The sequence below is a fragment of the Cyanistes caeruleus genome, chromosome 5 (assembly GCF_971803275.1).
Source record: "Cyanistes caeruleus chromosome 5, bCyaCae1.hap1.1, whole genome shotgun sequence".
NCBI classification, from domain to species: domain Eukaryota; kingdom Metazoa; phylum Chordata; class Aves; order Passeriformes; family Paridae; genus Cyanistes; species Cyanistes caeruleus.
In genome coordinates, this window is record NC_141705.1 from 73072462 (window position 1) to 73088818 (window position 16357).

Here is a 16357-nt window from a genome sequence, read left to right on the forward strand (position 1 = left end):
ACAATATTATACTGAAATTTGATGCGTATTTGAAAAGAAAATGATTACTAAAACTGTTGAAGGTGTACATAGGATCCAATATTGAAATGGATGTTTGCTTCCATGGTAACTATGTGTCATGTCCAGTGTTGGTGGGCTACAGTGGCTGGGATGGCCAGACATCCTGGCTTACCACACCCTGGTTTTGGCATCCTTTTAGCACATCTGAAATCTACTTGGATGGGCTGTATTTTAGAAAGAATACCTTGAAAAGGAAACATCAGTTAATTTCTACTTGAAAGGATATTATTAATAAGAATTATTACAGGACCCTCTATTCATAAAAGGAAATCTTAAATTAGGGGTCTGGGATAGTGGTAACATAGGCTTAATATTAGCACTGACTCCTCAAATCATGTAGGAATCACTATTTGAAGATAGGAATCACTATTTTTTTACTATTTGAATAGTAAAGGCAAAAACATTCTATGAATTAACTGCAGGAAACTGTAAGTTTAGCTATAAGCTGTAAACACTCTTGACAGCATTTGACAATTTAAATTTAAAACACAGGTGTTTTAGGTTTTCTAGGTTGATGGAGCAAGCATGATGCCTGCAGAGTACATAAAAGCAAAATCAAGAAACATTGGACTATATAAACTTAAGGACATATTTAGCAAACTGTTGTCCATATTCCTAACATTGGTGTGACACCTTCATAATAATTGCAAAATAATTAGCTAACAAACATATGTTATATGAATCAGTTCCAACTTTAGCACATGCAAATGCTTCAATCCTCCCTCTTGAGGAAGGGGCTATTAAACTAGCCCGATCTTTTCTTCCATTTCGTATCACCTTATTAGGATCTGCAAGGTATGAGATCCTTGGCAAAGTCAAAGCAGTAGCAGGTTGAGTGGCTTTGGGGCTCTGCTGAAGTACTGGAGAGTGGCCGCACTTTACTAGGCAAAGGCTGCCATGTATGTGTGGTAGGAAACTCAGTGCTGCCTTTGTCGGCATTGCCTTGGCTGGCTCTACTAAGTTCCTTGGTTTACCTCTTCACTGCCCACACAAAGGGAGCTGCTGACGTCCTGCTGGGCTTGCTGAAAGGGTAGCCTTTGGTGCTGCATGGTGGCTGTACCATGTGGCTGTCACCAGTTTTTTGGGACGGCCTGATAGCTAGGACCCCACAACATGACACCCCTGCACTCCTCCTCCCACCACCTTTGCCACTGCTTTCCACTCGCCAGGCTCCCCACAGGGGCTTTGCCCATGCCTCAGTCCTCAGTCTTAGCACAGGGGTGGGATCCCAGGGACCCCCTTTTTGGGGTGGGACGCTTCAGCATGGCTGGGATTGGCCCAGAGTGCCAGGCATCCTCTTGATATAGTGAACTCACTGCTGCTGTCACGGCACCGTGTCTTTGCAGATCTGTGTGCCCTTCCCCCACTGCTGGACCTCCACAGAAAGCATATCAAAAGGGGATGAGCTGTTGAAAAGGGCATCCTCCGCTCCAGCCAACACAGAATGGCACAGGGCAGCATGGGCTCTCCTGTGACACTGTTGGGGCTTCCCTCTAGGTAAGGGAAAATAGGGGGATTGGGGCCCATCTTTCAGTTCTCCTACCACAGTCCCAGTAAAATTACAGTTGTTGTCTAGAGACATAGAAACATAGATCCCACGACATGGAGGGACTGCTGTGGTGGCACAAGCATCCTCCTTTTTCTGGTCTGCACATGCAGAGTGGTAGCTTGGATTCAGCTGCAATGAGACATGGTGTTCCACAGCCACAGACTCTGGTGGCAGCTTGGGCAGTCAGGGCACAGGCGAAATTGTGTGCAATGCTGACATTAGTGGTGGCAGCTTGGTAGCTGCCATGCAGGCCATGTGGATGTATCTGGTGCCTGCAGTTGTTGCTAAGTAATGCAGTTGTTGGTGGTGACCGGCAGTGCGGCTTTAACCTGCTGAAGTCTGGGGCCATTTGAAACTGGCATGATGCGATGTCTCATGGTCCTGGGTGCTGTTTGCACCAGCCAAGTCTCCCAGTCTCTTGGACACTGACTGTGGCACTGGCTGCCTCAGTGTTTCACAGGTTTCTTGAAACTTGACTGCAGATAAGGTGGTATGCAGCAGTCTACAGCCCCGGGCACCAGTGGCAGGGCTGCTGGTATATTTTCCAATTTCTGGCACACACACTCCGCCATCTTGGGTAAGTGACTCCAGCGCCATATGCTCTCTGCCATTTTGAGCAGCTGTCACTGGCGTCTTAGTAGCTGCTTTTGCATTTTTCCTGGCTTTGTGAAAAATGATGTTCATTTTTCCTGGTGAAATTTTAAAAGGTTTAATAAAAAAGACAATAGTAGACAAAGACAATAAAGCAAAGGGTTAAAATGGCCAGGTGCTTGGCATTCTGCCAAGAACACACCTGATGTTTTGGAAACACCCTTTAGATACCCATTTCCATTGCATCAGCCAATTGTGTATTCATAAACAATTAAGCATATTCAAACTTTTCCAAGAACTGTTTTGCATGGCCACTCCTTGGGTCTGCCTTTCTAGAACACGCATTTTTAACACATGCTAATAGTGATAATATCTTTTTCTTATCACGTCTTAATTTGGGCCTGGGCACCTTCTTTCTAAGTGACGGTGAGTGTTGATAAGCAGCAGAGTCCTCATTATCTGTTCACTGGATGTTGTCCTGGAATGACTTTATGATACTGGTATCTCCAAATGCCTGGTTTATGTTATATATTAAGTTCTGCACCTTTAAGACTGGATTTGAGAGCTAGGGAAGTTGAAACTGCTGGAGGCTGATGGGAGTTTTTTCTCCTGGCCAGTAACTAACCATTTCTGAGAACTGACAGTGGTTTTGATCATTGAAAAGTGAGATCAACCTGTGAATACCACCTTAAAATGTAAGTCCGGGAATTTCTGGCTCTCTTTAGTTTCCGGCTTCTGAAGAGGTAACGGGGCTCCAGCTCAGCCTCTTCCTCACCCCAGGCCAGACAAGGCCACAGAGTTGGGGGCGGGGGGAGGAGAACAGGCCCAGGACAGGCCAGGCCGGTTCCTGTCTTGGCTGCAGTTTCTGCTGCTGAACTGAAACCTGACATCATGAACACCTGCAGCTTGAGCAAGACTTTAACTCTTTTACTACCCAGATGAGACTTGCAGATTAATTTTTTTTTTTTTTCAGAGGGAGGGGAAGAGAGAGAGAGTGATCAACATGTAAAGAGACACCATAAACTATCAAAGACAGTGAAGAAAGGAATTAAGCTTCAGAGGGGGAAGAGAAATAAGGAGATGCTTTAATAAGCTGAAATATTTTTCTGTTAAAGCTATGGAGATGGACAATAGTGTTCTGGAAAAACTTCTTTAATTCATGACATAGTATATAGGGAGGAATAGAGTGTTTCAAAGTGTGGATTTTAAGCAAATAGTGAACTAGCTGTGATCCTATGAGATGCTGGAACAGAAAAAGAGAAGTAATAGTTGAAAATCTGTGGCCTTTAAGAGGCAACAAGAAAACTTCTGTTTCCAGGGAGGCTCACAGAGACAGATGAAGAGAACTTTTGCCTTTGAATAACTCATCCTTAAACATGACATCCCTAGACTCATTGACCCATAACACACCTCAGAGTGGTGTGAAATGATGTGATGGCAAAATTTCCAGGCAAGTGGCAGAGAAATAGAAAGCCACGAAGAAAATGGTTTTCTTGTGAAAAACTCCATAGATTAGCAGAAAAAGACTTCTTGTTCTCTACAAAGACTGATGAAAAGACTATTTCAAAAATTGAGACTGTTTTAACCACCAAATTTTTTTTGTCTCTATGTTGTCATGTGAACAAGAAAATGGTTGGGTAGTTGGGGGAAAAAAATGGTTTCTGGAGGTTTTATTCTATTTCTTATTCTTGTAGTTTTTGTTAATAAACTTTCTTTGTTCCTTTTAAGCCTGTTTTGCTCTTGTTCTAATCCATATCTCACAGCAAGAAATAAGTAAGTTTTCTAGTAATTTTTTAGTTACTGCTTTAAAACCACAACAGATGTTATCCCAACTAAGCGGACAGTTCAAGCATACTATATAAACTATTACCACTACGCCTAAATTTTTGCTAATAGCAGAAATAAAAACTGTATTCATACAGCAAAGTAATTTTAACATACATATAGCATTCATGTTAATACTTGCAAAAAGCCAATATTATACTATGTATCTATAACAGCTTCCAACCACCTCAGCTAGTCTGAAACAAGTCTCCATGATTTTATAATATCTGCAGTGGCTTTTAGAGCCTGTTCCATAAGCCTCTACAGTTTTATAATGTAAAAAAATTTCATACCTCATGAACAGGGTCTTCTGGTACTGAAGCCCATGCTCTCATGTTCCTGGCGAAGTTTCCAGTTCTTGAAGGGGTCCAAACCAAAGACAGCTCTCCATGCCATTTCTCTAGGCAGCTCTAAAGGCTTCAGGCAGCTCTGTCTCCACACTGCTCTTCTCTACTGGGACTTTGCAACTCAAAGGTTGCAGGAAGCTCTCTAGGCTGCCCCACAGTTCTCCACTGCTTTTTACAACTCGAAGGCTGCAGGCAGCTCTTACACACTGCCCCACCTGTCTCCCCACTCGTCTCTTCTCAGGGCAGCTGTTGGATCACATCAGCAGGTCACCAATTGTTACAGTTTCAGACACAGGCAAAGTAGCAAGCACACACTAGGTTCATGCCACAACAGCCAAAGTTTATTCTTAGGCAGCTCATTTTATAGGGCGTTCAAATTTCCCATACTTACAGACATGATTGGTCAAAGGTGTCAACTCTGCCCAGTTTACTGGCCAATGCTATGGTTGCATTCATACTTCAAAAGGATTGGCTCTGGTCCTCTATTTGAATTTGAACCCAACCTATCACTATCATGTCATGTTTACCTTTATTCTCTAGTGAGCTAGGTGGGTCTAGCTGGTATCTGTTAAACCTAATTATCTGTGCAGCTATATACCAACTATAGCTGTTACAATCAGGAAGTTGGTAAGAGGGTTGCAGCTCCTTCCCAATGAGGACAGGCTGAGAAAGTTTGGGCTGTTCAGCCTGGAGAAGAGAAGGTCGTGTGGAGATCTCATTGCAACCTTCAAGAATGGAAAGGGGCTACGGGGAAGCTGGAGAGGGATTCTTCATCAGGAATTGTAGTGATAGGATAAGGAATTCAAACTGAGGTTCAAACTGAAAGACTAGATTTAGCATAGATGTTAGGAAAAAAATCTCTGTGAGGATGGTAAGGCCCTAGCACATGTTGCCTGGAGAAGCTGTGGACCACCAACTCCTGGCAATGTTCAAGGCCAGGTTGGATTGAGCACCTTGGTCTTTAGGGATATGTTCCTGCTCATGGAACTAGATGCTCTTTAAGGTAGTTTCAATCAAAATCATTCTATGATTCTATTCATAGAGTTCAGAAGAGATACAAAATTCCTCCACACCATGACCAAGATTAGATGGGGACTGAATGCTAGTTCTCAGAATTACAGTTTTGGAGTTTGATACTCAAAATCGGTAGAGTTTTCTGCTCTCTCACCCTCTCTGTTTTGATTTTTGACTTTCTAGATCTGCTCTTCAGTATTGCATTGAAGGAAAAGCTTAGATTCAAAAAAGAGAAGAATCAGAAACAACAACTTTCTGTATAGACTGGGATCTGAATTACACCTCTCAAGTTCCACTGTACTCAAGAAGTCATGAAGTATGTTACATATTCACTTCCTTACCCCCAAAAGTGCTCCTTCATGGACATGCCCCAGTACTTTTAGCTGTACCAAGGGGATTATAAGAGGTGATGGTGCAGTGAGAATTATTATGAAATGAAAAATTTCTGTGGAGCCACAACCTCTCTGGGTAGCACAAGCTTCAAAACAACCCTTAGGTAGCAGCTTTATGAATGCTTTATGCTGGCACACAATCAAAAACTAATCCATCTTTTTTTCTCTGTTCCTTCCCACTCCCTTTTTTGTGTCAGTACAGTCATCTTGGGAAGCAGTTTGGAGCTGAAATGAATGCGTGAAGCTCATCAGTGTGCTTTTAGCCCCAGGGGATTTTCTGATCCTATTCACTGTACACCCAACGTTTTTAATAGCACAGAAGGAGAATTTTAGTTGTAGGTGAGTGCCTGGTAACAAAGGTATAAATTTTTGCCTTTAAGTGAAATTCCTACATTTTCCTCCTTAAAGTACTTCAGTTGTTTCTTTGGATCAGCAACTACCCAGTGGATAAACCATGAGATGATGTTAGGGAAACATGGCCATTAGTATTAAGCACAGAATTTCAGTCTTTGTCTTAAAATAAAAATCAAGATGTATCAAATTGGGATTTATGACCAGGTAGCAAATGCATCATCTCCACCCCAGAAATCATTATGGAGAACCTAGACCAGACTGCAAAAGAGTAGAGATTTTGCAATATGGAGTCAACTACTCAATTACAGTTCTATTTCAGTCAGGAATTTGTAATGATTTAGTTTCCCTTGGAAGGAATGTCAATCAAATAATAATATCACTCCTAGTTAAGAAAAAATTCCGGTTCTTTTTGTGGTAGTTTGCAAGGAAATAAACATGTACATCTAGATAATATTATATTAGTCCTGCATGGCAGTGGTAAGGCTGGCAGGCAGCCTACTCTATACAATGTACACAAGCCAAGACCACATTGCAATGGAAAATCAACTCTCAGCCAACTGTACTTGGATTGGAAGGAATTTGAGCACAGTTAGTGTTCTGAATCCTAAATTGCCACCATGATGTCTTTGCTCAAATATAAAGCTTATGAAGGTACTGGAGTAGGACTTGTTAAGACTACCTCTGGGAAATTTTTTTTAAGTGTAGTGTTAATGCCATTTAATTTGAAAATAATGAGACAGGGAAAGTAAGAAAGAGAAAGACAGATCTCACAAAAATCAGAAATCTAGTTAGTGATATGCCCACTGGCAGTGTATGGAAGCAAAGGTGAAATTAAGGAAGAGCATAGTGATGCTTTTATAAAATTAAAATAATTAACACACAACAAAAAAAATCTAGGAGCAGTAACAGTATAGTTTATGGAAAATATACTACTACTACTACTTCTTCTTGTTCTTCTTGTTGTTCTTGTTCTTGTTCTTCTTGTTCTTCTTCTTGTTCTTCTTCTTGTTCTTCTTCTTCTTGTTCTTGTTCTTCTTGTTCTTCTTGTTCTTCTTCTTCTTGTTCTTCTTCTTGTTCTTGTTCTTCTTGTTCTTGTTCTTCTTGTTCTTGTTCTTCTTGTCCTTGTTCTTGTTCTTGTTCTTCTTGTTCTTCTTCTTCTTCTTGTTCTTCTTCTTGTTCTTGTTGTTGTTGTTGTTGTTGTTGTTCTTCTTCTTCTTCTTCTTGTTCTTCTTGTTCTTCTTGTTCTTCTTGTTCTTCTTGTTCTTCTTGTTCTTCTTGTTCTTTTTGTTCTTCTTGTTCTTGTTCTTGTTCTTCTTGTTCTTGTTCTTCTTCTTGTTCTTCTTGTTCTTGTTCTTGTTCTTCTTGTTCTTCTTGTTCTTCTTGTTCTTGTTCTTCTTGTTCTTCTTGTTCTTGTTGTTGTTGTTGTTGTTGTTCTTCTTCTTCTTCTTGTTCTTCTTCTTGTTCTTGTTGTTGTTGTTGTTCTTCTTCTTCTTGTTCTTCTTCTTCTTCTTGTTCTTCTTGTTCTTCTTGTTCTTTTTGTTCTTCTTGTTCTTGTTCTTGTTCTTCTTGTTCTTGTTGTTCTTGTTGTTCTTGTTGTTCTTGTTGTTCTTGTTGTTGTTGTTGTTGTTGTTGTTGTTGTTGTTGTTCTTCTTCTTCTTCTTCTTCTTCTTCTTCTTCTTCTTGTTCTTCTTCTTCTTGTTCTTCTTCTTCTTCTTCTTGTTCTTCTTGTTCTTCTTCTTGTTCTTGTTCTTCTTGTTCTTGTTCTTCTTGTTCTTCTTCTTGTTCTTCTTGTTCTTCTTCCTCTTGTTCTTCTTGTTCTTGTTCTTCTTGTTCTTCTTGTTCTTCTTGTTCTTCTTCCTCTTGTTCTTCTTGTTCTTGTTCTTCTTCTTGTTCTTCTTGTTCTTGTTCTTCTTCTTCTTGTTCTTCTTGTTCTTCTTCTTGTTCTTCTTCTTGTTCTTCTTCTTGTTCTTCTTCTTGTTCTTGTTCTTCTTGTTCTTCTTGTTCTTCTTGTTCTTCTTGTTCTTCTTGTTCTTGTTCTTCTTGTTCTTCTTGTTCTTGTTCTTCTTGTTCTTCTTGTTCTTCTTGTTCTTGTTCTTGTTCTTCTTGTTCTTCTTGTTCTTCTTGTTCTTCTTCTTGTTCTTGTTCTTCTTGTTCTTGTTCTTGTTCTTCTTCTTGTTCTTCTTCTTCTTCTTGTTCTTGTTGTTCTTGTTCTTGTTCTTGTTCTTCTTATTCTTATTCTTATTCTTATTCTTATTATTCTTATCTTTCCTTATGACATGTTGTTATGAAGCAGTTTAAACACAGAAGTGCAAAGAAAATTAAGTCTGTGAATAGTACAGATTGACCCAGAAAGGTCTGAAAATACCCCAAGACTTGATTAAAATCAAATTAAGTTGTTGGTGCCAAAAAATTTGATACTTTTTATTTACTAGTAAAAGGGGCAAAGGGAAAGAGGCAGAGAGAAGGAAGGGAGCGGGGGAGGAGGGAGGAAGGCAGGCAGGAAGGCGGGAAGGCAGGAAGGCAGTCAGGCAGGAAGGAAGGCAGGTGGGAAGGCAGGAAGGAAGGCAGGAAGGAAGGCAGGATGGAAGACAGGCAGGAAGGCAGGCAGGAAGGCAGGGAGGAAGGAAGGAAAGCAGGAAGGAAGTCAGGAAGGAAGGAAGAAAGGAAGGAAGTGTGGAAGGAAGGAAGTCTGGAAGGAAGTCAGGAAGTGCGGGAGTGCGGAAGTGTGGAAGGAAGGAAGTGCAGAAGTGCGGAAGGAAGTGCGGAAGGAAGTGCGGAAGGAAGGAAGTGCGGGAGGGAGGGAGTGCAGGCGGGAGGGGGGGGAGGGAGTGCAGGCGGGAGGGGGGGGAGGGAGGGAGGGAGGGAGGGAGGGAGGGAGGGAGGGAGGGAGGGAGGGAGGGAGGGAGGGAGGGAGGGAGGTGGGGGTCCCCTACAGCCCTGCACGGAAAAGTATAGAATCCAATGGATTCATATCTGTTTGGGGCCGGTGGGAATGCCCAGGTGCCTCCCCTGGAGAGCGGAAGTTTGACACTGTCACTTGCAACACACGCTCTTTTGCATCATGCTGCAGTGCTCTGCTACAGACCCCTTTGACAGGGTATGACACCCCCTCTACTGTCTTTCATGTAAATGCAGCTTTTCCCAGGATGAAGCGCTGCACAGCTGAGCAGGTCTGCACAGCAGATGCAGATGGATGTTCACAGTAGATGGATGTTCACGGCCTCCAAGCAGAGGCTTTTTTACTTTTTTTAGTCCTCCTCCCCCACTTTGTTGTGGGGGTCTTAGCCAGCCTGGCAACTGATAGCCCCGGTGCTGTGGTCTCCACCTCAAAGGTACTAAGCCTGATCTCTGTGTGAATGTATTCTTTGTCTCCTAGCCCAGACCTGAGTCACTTTATCTTATCTCCATCAACCTGCAGTCCAGGGCCTTAGACAAGGAGCGGTAGTCTTCTCTGCAGCTTTTATATAGTTTTGCTATAATAGGCAAAAATATTTCATAAAGATGTCTAAGTCATAAATTAAAACATTTCAGTCTCTGACGTGTGTTCCCCGGTATGTCTCTACAGTGATCTTATTAAAGTGCTTTTAGAATTTAGTCTCAGGTTGGTTTGATTACATGTGGCTGCTCAACAAGGGATTTTATGCCTTGTAGTTTGCTAAAAAAGCCAATGAAAATAATATGAATGTTATTTCGATTAACTATCTCTTTTGTCTTGTAATACTGCAATTGATGTATTTTATTTTTCTGTATTTGGGAAGAAATCCCTTTCCTATTTCCAGCCATACTTGTTTTGACAAGTGATGGTGTAGCTCCTCTTTTTCATGCCATCCTAAGTAGTTGCCATGGTGTCACCAAAACTGTGGGGGAAAACAAAAAACAAAGAAAAACCTCTAAAAAACCAGATTTAGTGTTAGAGAATCAAAGGATTACTTTATTCTGGCCAGGATGTTTTTCTGGCCAGATGTGCAACAGAAGTAATTTCATCCACACACTGCCCAGGCTTTGCAGAGAAAATCATCCCATCACACATGAAATTTAATAGATTTTTCACGTTTCATACCCACATCAAACCCCACAGAAATTCATTGGTTCAATGTTCACTGGTCCCAAGTTGCGTAGTTCTTAGTATTTTATTTCCTATTGGATTTCTTTGCCTCAGATGCTGATTAGGTTCTCATTCTTATCTCTCTTTTCCCAGACCAATTGTCTCTGACCATGCCAGGGGTGACGTTTGGAGATGATGGTTGTTAATGGTCATTATCTTTTGCGTACCTTCTGTACTACTCCTAGTCTATCAAGATATTAAGCTCATCAGACCTCACCTGGTGTAGCAGTCCCCTGAAAAGAAACTTCAATTCCCTTCCCTCGGGGCAAAGGCAAAAAAAACTGACTAAAGTTACATAAAAAATTTAAAACATTCTAAAATTTCCAACAATGGGAATTTCAGTCCATTTTAAAATTTGCTCTCAGACCTGTTTAAAGTCCTGTTTTAAGTTTGGAGAGCCATGATTTAAATAGCTGGTGTGCAAAAGCTAGATGATGTCTATTAGCATGAAGTGGCCTTTTAGGTACAGTGTGTTTCTTGCAAACTTCTTTAATGTGATTCAATGCAATCCTACCAAAAAAAAAAAGATAAACTATAAAAAATGTACAATCATTTTCACAGATGAACATTTAATTTCACATTAACACTGAACTTAAACCACTCAGCAAAAAAAAAGCATCTATAATTAAATGGGTAAATAGAATTAAGTTATGATACTGATAATTGAATGAAACACTAGTGGCAAAAAGGAACTACTGGTGGTTTGGTCTTAAGAGAAAGACTGCCTGTAAGGACTGGCATTAGAATACTGAGTGGTGAATGTTCTTTCTGCCTCTAATTAAAATACTGCTTGTGACAATTTTCTTTGGCCTATAAATGCTAAATCAAGTGTTTGATGAAGTTATCTGATGCATAGCACCTTCTGAAAAATTCTCTCCTGCTTTCTCTCCTGTATTTTTATGATTTTGGTAAAAGCCCCCAAACCAGGTCATCCTTGAGTTTACCTTTCATGCAATTTAAGCAGTGAAACAGTTCCATATTTTTACTAGTGTGTAGAAAAGGCCATTTTCCTGCAGATACTTAATGAATGAAAGAAAATCTTTTATAACCTTGTAAAAAATGAGGTTCACTCTCTTGATAAAATTTAAAAGTTTAAGAAAAAACAATAGGAGACAAAGATAATAAAGCAAAGTTTAACAACCAGATGCTTGCCAAGACCACACCTGCTATTTTGGAGACAACCTCTATATACTTTTTCTATTGCATCAGCCTATTGCACATTCATAAACAATTATATATAAAAACTTTTCCCCTAACTAGTTTACATGTTCCAATAATTGTTCAGCATGGCTCCACCTTGGGACCACATTTTTAAAGCATGAGTATTTCTTGGCTGTGGTTTTAGTCTGTTCTTATTATCTCCTCCAGCTTGGGTTCTGGTCCATACTTTCTTCAGATAGTAGGTGCTGATAGTTGGCATATCAGTAGCAGGGTCTTCATCATATCTTCATTGGATATTATCCCAACCAAGCAGGCTGTTCAATTACCACAAGCATATCTATATCAGCTATTAACTGAGTCTAGGTTTAGGTGATAACAGAAATAAAAACCATATTTTTATAAAAGTTACTTTAACATTATACATATAACATCCATTTAATAGTTGCAAAAAGCCAATATTATAATATGTATTTATAATAACCTTGAATGACTGCAAAAGAAAACTTATTGACTTTTCTCAGTAATCAATAAGCAAACATCACCAATTGAAAAATAGCTGTTTCATAAAATAAATAAATGGTTTTAAGTATGTTTAGAAGAGACTTTTAACATCAGCAGAGATATGATGTTTTTGCACTGAATCTCTGTGACTAATTCACTAGAAAGATTTACTGTTAGGGAACTTAAGGTCTACTTTTCAAAGGAAATATTGGTAAGTATTATTATTCCCTTGTCCCCTGCAGTTCTCATAATCCCCTTACACTCAGAATAGGATTTACAAATACAAAATAAATGACAAAACTGGAATGCTCTGAGGCTCTCTGTTCACAGAGATAAAAAGGAAGCCTAGATGATTTGAATCTTATTTTGAGTTAAATATTAGGCACCTATATGTGGAGATTCCAAGCACAGAAAACTCCCAAAATCTTGTGCATGCAGGCCCAAACACAAAAATGAATACAGGGTTCAACCTGAGACCTTGGAGAAGGCTTCCAGATTTAGAGACCATGGGCAAGGATATGGGTTTGTAGTTTAGACAGAAAGACATTAAGCTAAGTAGTGGAAAGTTTTAAGGTTTTAAAGTTAAGATACAGACATAGTTAAAAAAGTAAGTTTTAGAGTGTAGAAAGTAGTTTTGTGTGTCATTATATGATTGGTTAAGAAAGTCTGCATTGCAGCAAAGATGTATAAGACAAAATAATTAACTATTGGTGTGAAAGTAGAAACATTCTTTGTGGCAGTAATTTACTAATGTGGCAGTAGTTTGGCTAATTAACCTTTAAGAGATCTTGTAACCTGTGGTCTTGTGACTACTGACCACAAACATCTAGTGAACATGTTGAAGATGTTCTCACTCTGTCCTGAGACTGTAGAAGAAGAGTAGTAAGTCATGCATTAAGATCTCTCTCAGTGGTCCCATCTCTCTTAAAATCCCAAAACCTATATATATTTTTTTCACCTGCTATGCAATGTGGGTAAGAATATAGACAAATGTAAGCCACTAACAAGTGGTAGCAACAAAAATCTACATCAAAAGGACCTTGATAACATATTGGTAATATAATTACAAGATAGATCTTGAAGAAGCCTGATTGCAGCTTGGGGATTTAGGATGCTTTGGCTAGTACCAAGTATTTTCAGTAAGCAAGACAAAGCAAAATTAGATAAATAGACACATGGAAAGATCAACCTAGGTGATAGTCAGATAGCTCAACAGTGTGGGATTTTTTCATGTGCATCTACAGAATGACACTTTTACAATGAAAATGTAAAATCTACAATATTAATGTTCATGTTAACCATTTTAGAGGGAAACATGGACAGGCTTTCAGAGAATTTATATATATGTAAGTGTTGTGGTTTTAAAGCATTAGCTAAAAATGACTAGAAAACTTACTCATTTCTTGTTGGGCTAAACAGGCTTAAAACTTAAAAGGAATAAAGAAAGTTTATTAACAAAGCTTCAAGAATAAGAAAACCAGAATAAAATTTCCAGAAACTCTTTTTCTTTACTACTTAACTATTTTCTTGTTTAATCAACAACATAGAGACAAAATAAAACAACCTGGTGGTTAAAGCAGTTTCAACTTTGCTATAGTATTTTCATCAGTTTTTGTAGAGAAAAAGAAGGTTTTTTTGGTCAATTTATGGAATTTTTCACAAGAAAACCATTTTTTTTCATGGCTTTCTATTTTTTTAGCCGCCAGGAAAACTGCTATCAGTTTTTTTTTCCCATTTCACACTGTAATAAATGGAATTGATTCGTGCTAACTGAATTGTAACTATTTGGAAAGTTATTATTAGAAGCAATCAAAAGAATCAGTATTACAAGGCAGAATGCACCCCTTTACAGATGTTACAGGTTAAAATTGAGGTACAGGATGTAGTCTGGAAGATAAGTGATGTCCCAAGACGAAAATGGCCTTGAGATGGACTAAATTAGAATGACTTTAGACATCAGGCCTAACAATCAGTAAATATCAGACTAATTAGTAGACTTACATAACATAATGCTTAGTATGCACAAGCAAAAGTGTAAGGTTATCCAAAGGACAGCGAGGAAGATGCTAAGCCTTCCCCAAAAGACCACCAAAAGAAGAGTGAAAACCCCCTAACAACAAGTGAAGCATGTGCCATGAAGAAAAGTGACATAAAATCAGAAAAATCAAAAATAGGAGGAAACTTATGGGAAACATTAATGAATATGTATAAGCATAAAGTATATAAATATATTAGCTTGAAGTGCTTTGTTTTGTACGTGAGGCAGGGTGGGGAACTGCCTCTGTACCCCAGTCAGTTTTATATGTGAGGTGGGGTGATAAGACCTCCCCGTACCCCAGTCAGTTTTGCTTGTGTTTTAATCATACTTAATTACTGGCAGATTATATATATGAATTGTAATTTTTTGCTAAATTATATTCTTTTACTAAACTGTATTCTTTTATACCAAATTACTGTTCAATTTATTAAATGGTATTAATTTTTAATTAAACTGTTATTAACTCAAGGGACCTAGTTGTCAAAATTCTAATTTCATTTATAACAGCACCACTCTGAGGTGTGCTTATGGGCCTTGAGTCAAAAAGGGGTGTCATTAAAAGGATAAGTTATTCAAAGGCAAAAATTATTTTCATCTGTCTCTGTGTTTATCTCTGGAAACAGAATTTTTTTCTTTGTCTCTTGAAGGCCACAAATCTTCAACAACTATCACTTCTCTTTTCCTGTTCCAGCATCTCATGTGATCACAACTACTTCACCATTTGCTTAGATACACACTTTGAAATACTTCATTCCCCCCAAAATACTCTGTCATGAATTAAAGGAGGTTTTTTTCAGAATATTATTGTTTATTTTTATAGCTTTAACAAAAGAATATTTTAGTTTATTAAGGTATTTCTTTATTTTTCTCTTTTATCTGAAGTTTAATTATTTTTTTCACTGTTTTTGATAGTTTATGTTGGTTTTTTACTTGATTACTTTCTTTTCTTCTTGGAAAAAGGATTAATCTGCAAGTCTCATCTGGGTAGTGAAAGGGTTAAAATATTGCTCAAGACACAGGTGTTTATAGTATTGAGTTTCAGCTCAGCACACTCAGAGCCGGGAGCGCCCCTGTGAAAAACTTTAGCCACCCCAGAAGCTTCCCGGGAGGCTGGAGCAGAGCCTGGCCCCGACGTGGGGCCAGGGAAAGCTCTGCAGGCTTCATTTCTTGCCCAGCCCATGCCCTGCCCAAGCTGCATGGCCTGGAGAGGGGACGGGAGCCAGCTGGAATTTTGCTACCTTTCAAAGCTGGAAACTAAAAAGAGAAATTCCCAGGCTAAAGGTTTAAAGGGGAGTGTTCACAGGTTGATCTCACTTTTCAATAGTTAAATTTCAGAATTAGTTAAATTAGTTAAATTTAATTCTGAAAATAGTTAATTTTCAGAAATGGCCAGTTATTGGCCAGAAGAAAAACTCTCATCAGCTTCTAGCAGCTTCAACTTTTTTAGCTGTTTCTTTTTGTTTTTTAAATGCCAATCTATCACAATAAGCAGGGAAAGTTCCCCTCAAGAGCTGAAATGCAGATGAAATCTTTCATATCTGATGATCATTTATATGGTATTTTCAAAAGGTACTTTGCTACTGTGAAGAACAATTAAAATATAGTTAGCCATGTTTCTTGTTGGACAGTTACTGTTTGTAAATTAACAGAAACCACTTACCTTGTACCCCTGTCCCAAGTTGCTGTACCCTGTATTTCTTGTTTGTTGTTCAGTCAGACCCTGCCTCCACTGCTCCCCTATACTTCCACATGGCAACAAATGGCTCCACCTGGTATGCTAACCATGCTGATTCCCAGGAGTCTGAGCAACAGCAGAAAGTAAGACCACCACATATGGACCCCTAGAGCCAGCGAGTCGTCTTACAGACTACTTACCAGACCACACTGGATGACTGACAGGACACCAAGCTACCTTGCCAAGCCATCTGGCTGTGTCACCATGACAGGATAGGACCCTCTTATAGTCACCCCCTGGACTTTCAGTAAGCCAAAATAAAAAAGGTCTCCCATAGGGCTCCTGTGAGGTTGGACGCCCCACCTCTGCCTTTGGGTAAACCTGCTTGCATCTCCTTCTTTTCAGTGTCCACAGGGAGCAGTGGCAGTGAGCGCGACCCCTTGGGCCCCCATCCAGGCTGATCAATAAAGGCTTTATAAAAAGGAGAAGAAGGTCTCCTTGCCTGTTCTTTCCACTACCACAGCCTGATTAAGAGCTTAATGGGTAGATGAGCTTTCATATCCTATTCCTTTAAGTCCCAGACTACCTTAAGGGAATACTTGACAACAGTTAAGTCCATTGCTTTATCTTCTGATATAAATCTGAGAATACAAATGATAGATAGTGTTTCATTTTCTTAAATATAAAGCCTGCTAGAGACTCTTCTTGAACAGCATATGTTGTTTTAATCCACAGAAAGTATCTGT

At 39.4% G+C, this 16357-nt stretch overlaps 1 long non-coding RNA gene across 2 annotated transcripts; it reads left to right on the forward strand.

Moving 5' to 3' along the window:
• Positions 1 to 2815: 2815 nt before the first annotated feature.
• Positions 2816 to 16093, forward strand: LOC111928961 (uncharacterized). 2 transcript variants are annotated; one of them, XR_002864403.2, is made up of 3 exons: positions 2816 to 2895; positions 5569 to 5701; positions 5980 to 8786. It is a non-coding gene; the product is annotated as an uncharacterized LOC111928961 (long non-coding RNA). The 2 variants fall into 2 exon arrangements; XR_015287204.1 differs by lacking the exon at positions 2816 to 2895 and adding an exon at positions 15650 to 16093 and having other exon boundaries at positions 5980 to 6116.
• Positions 16094 to 16357: the final 264 nt, after the last annotated feature.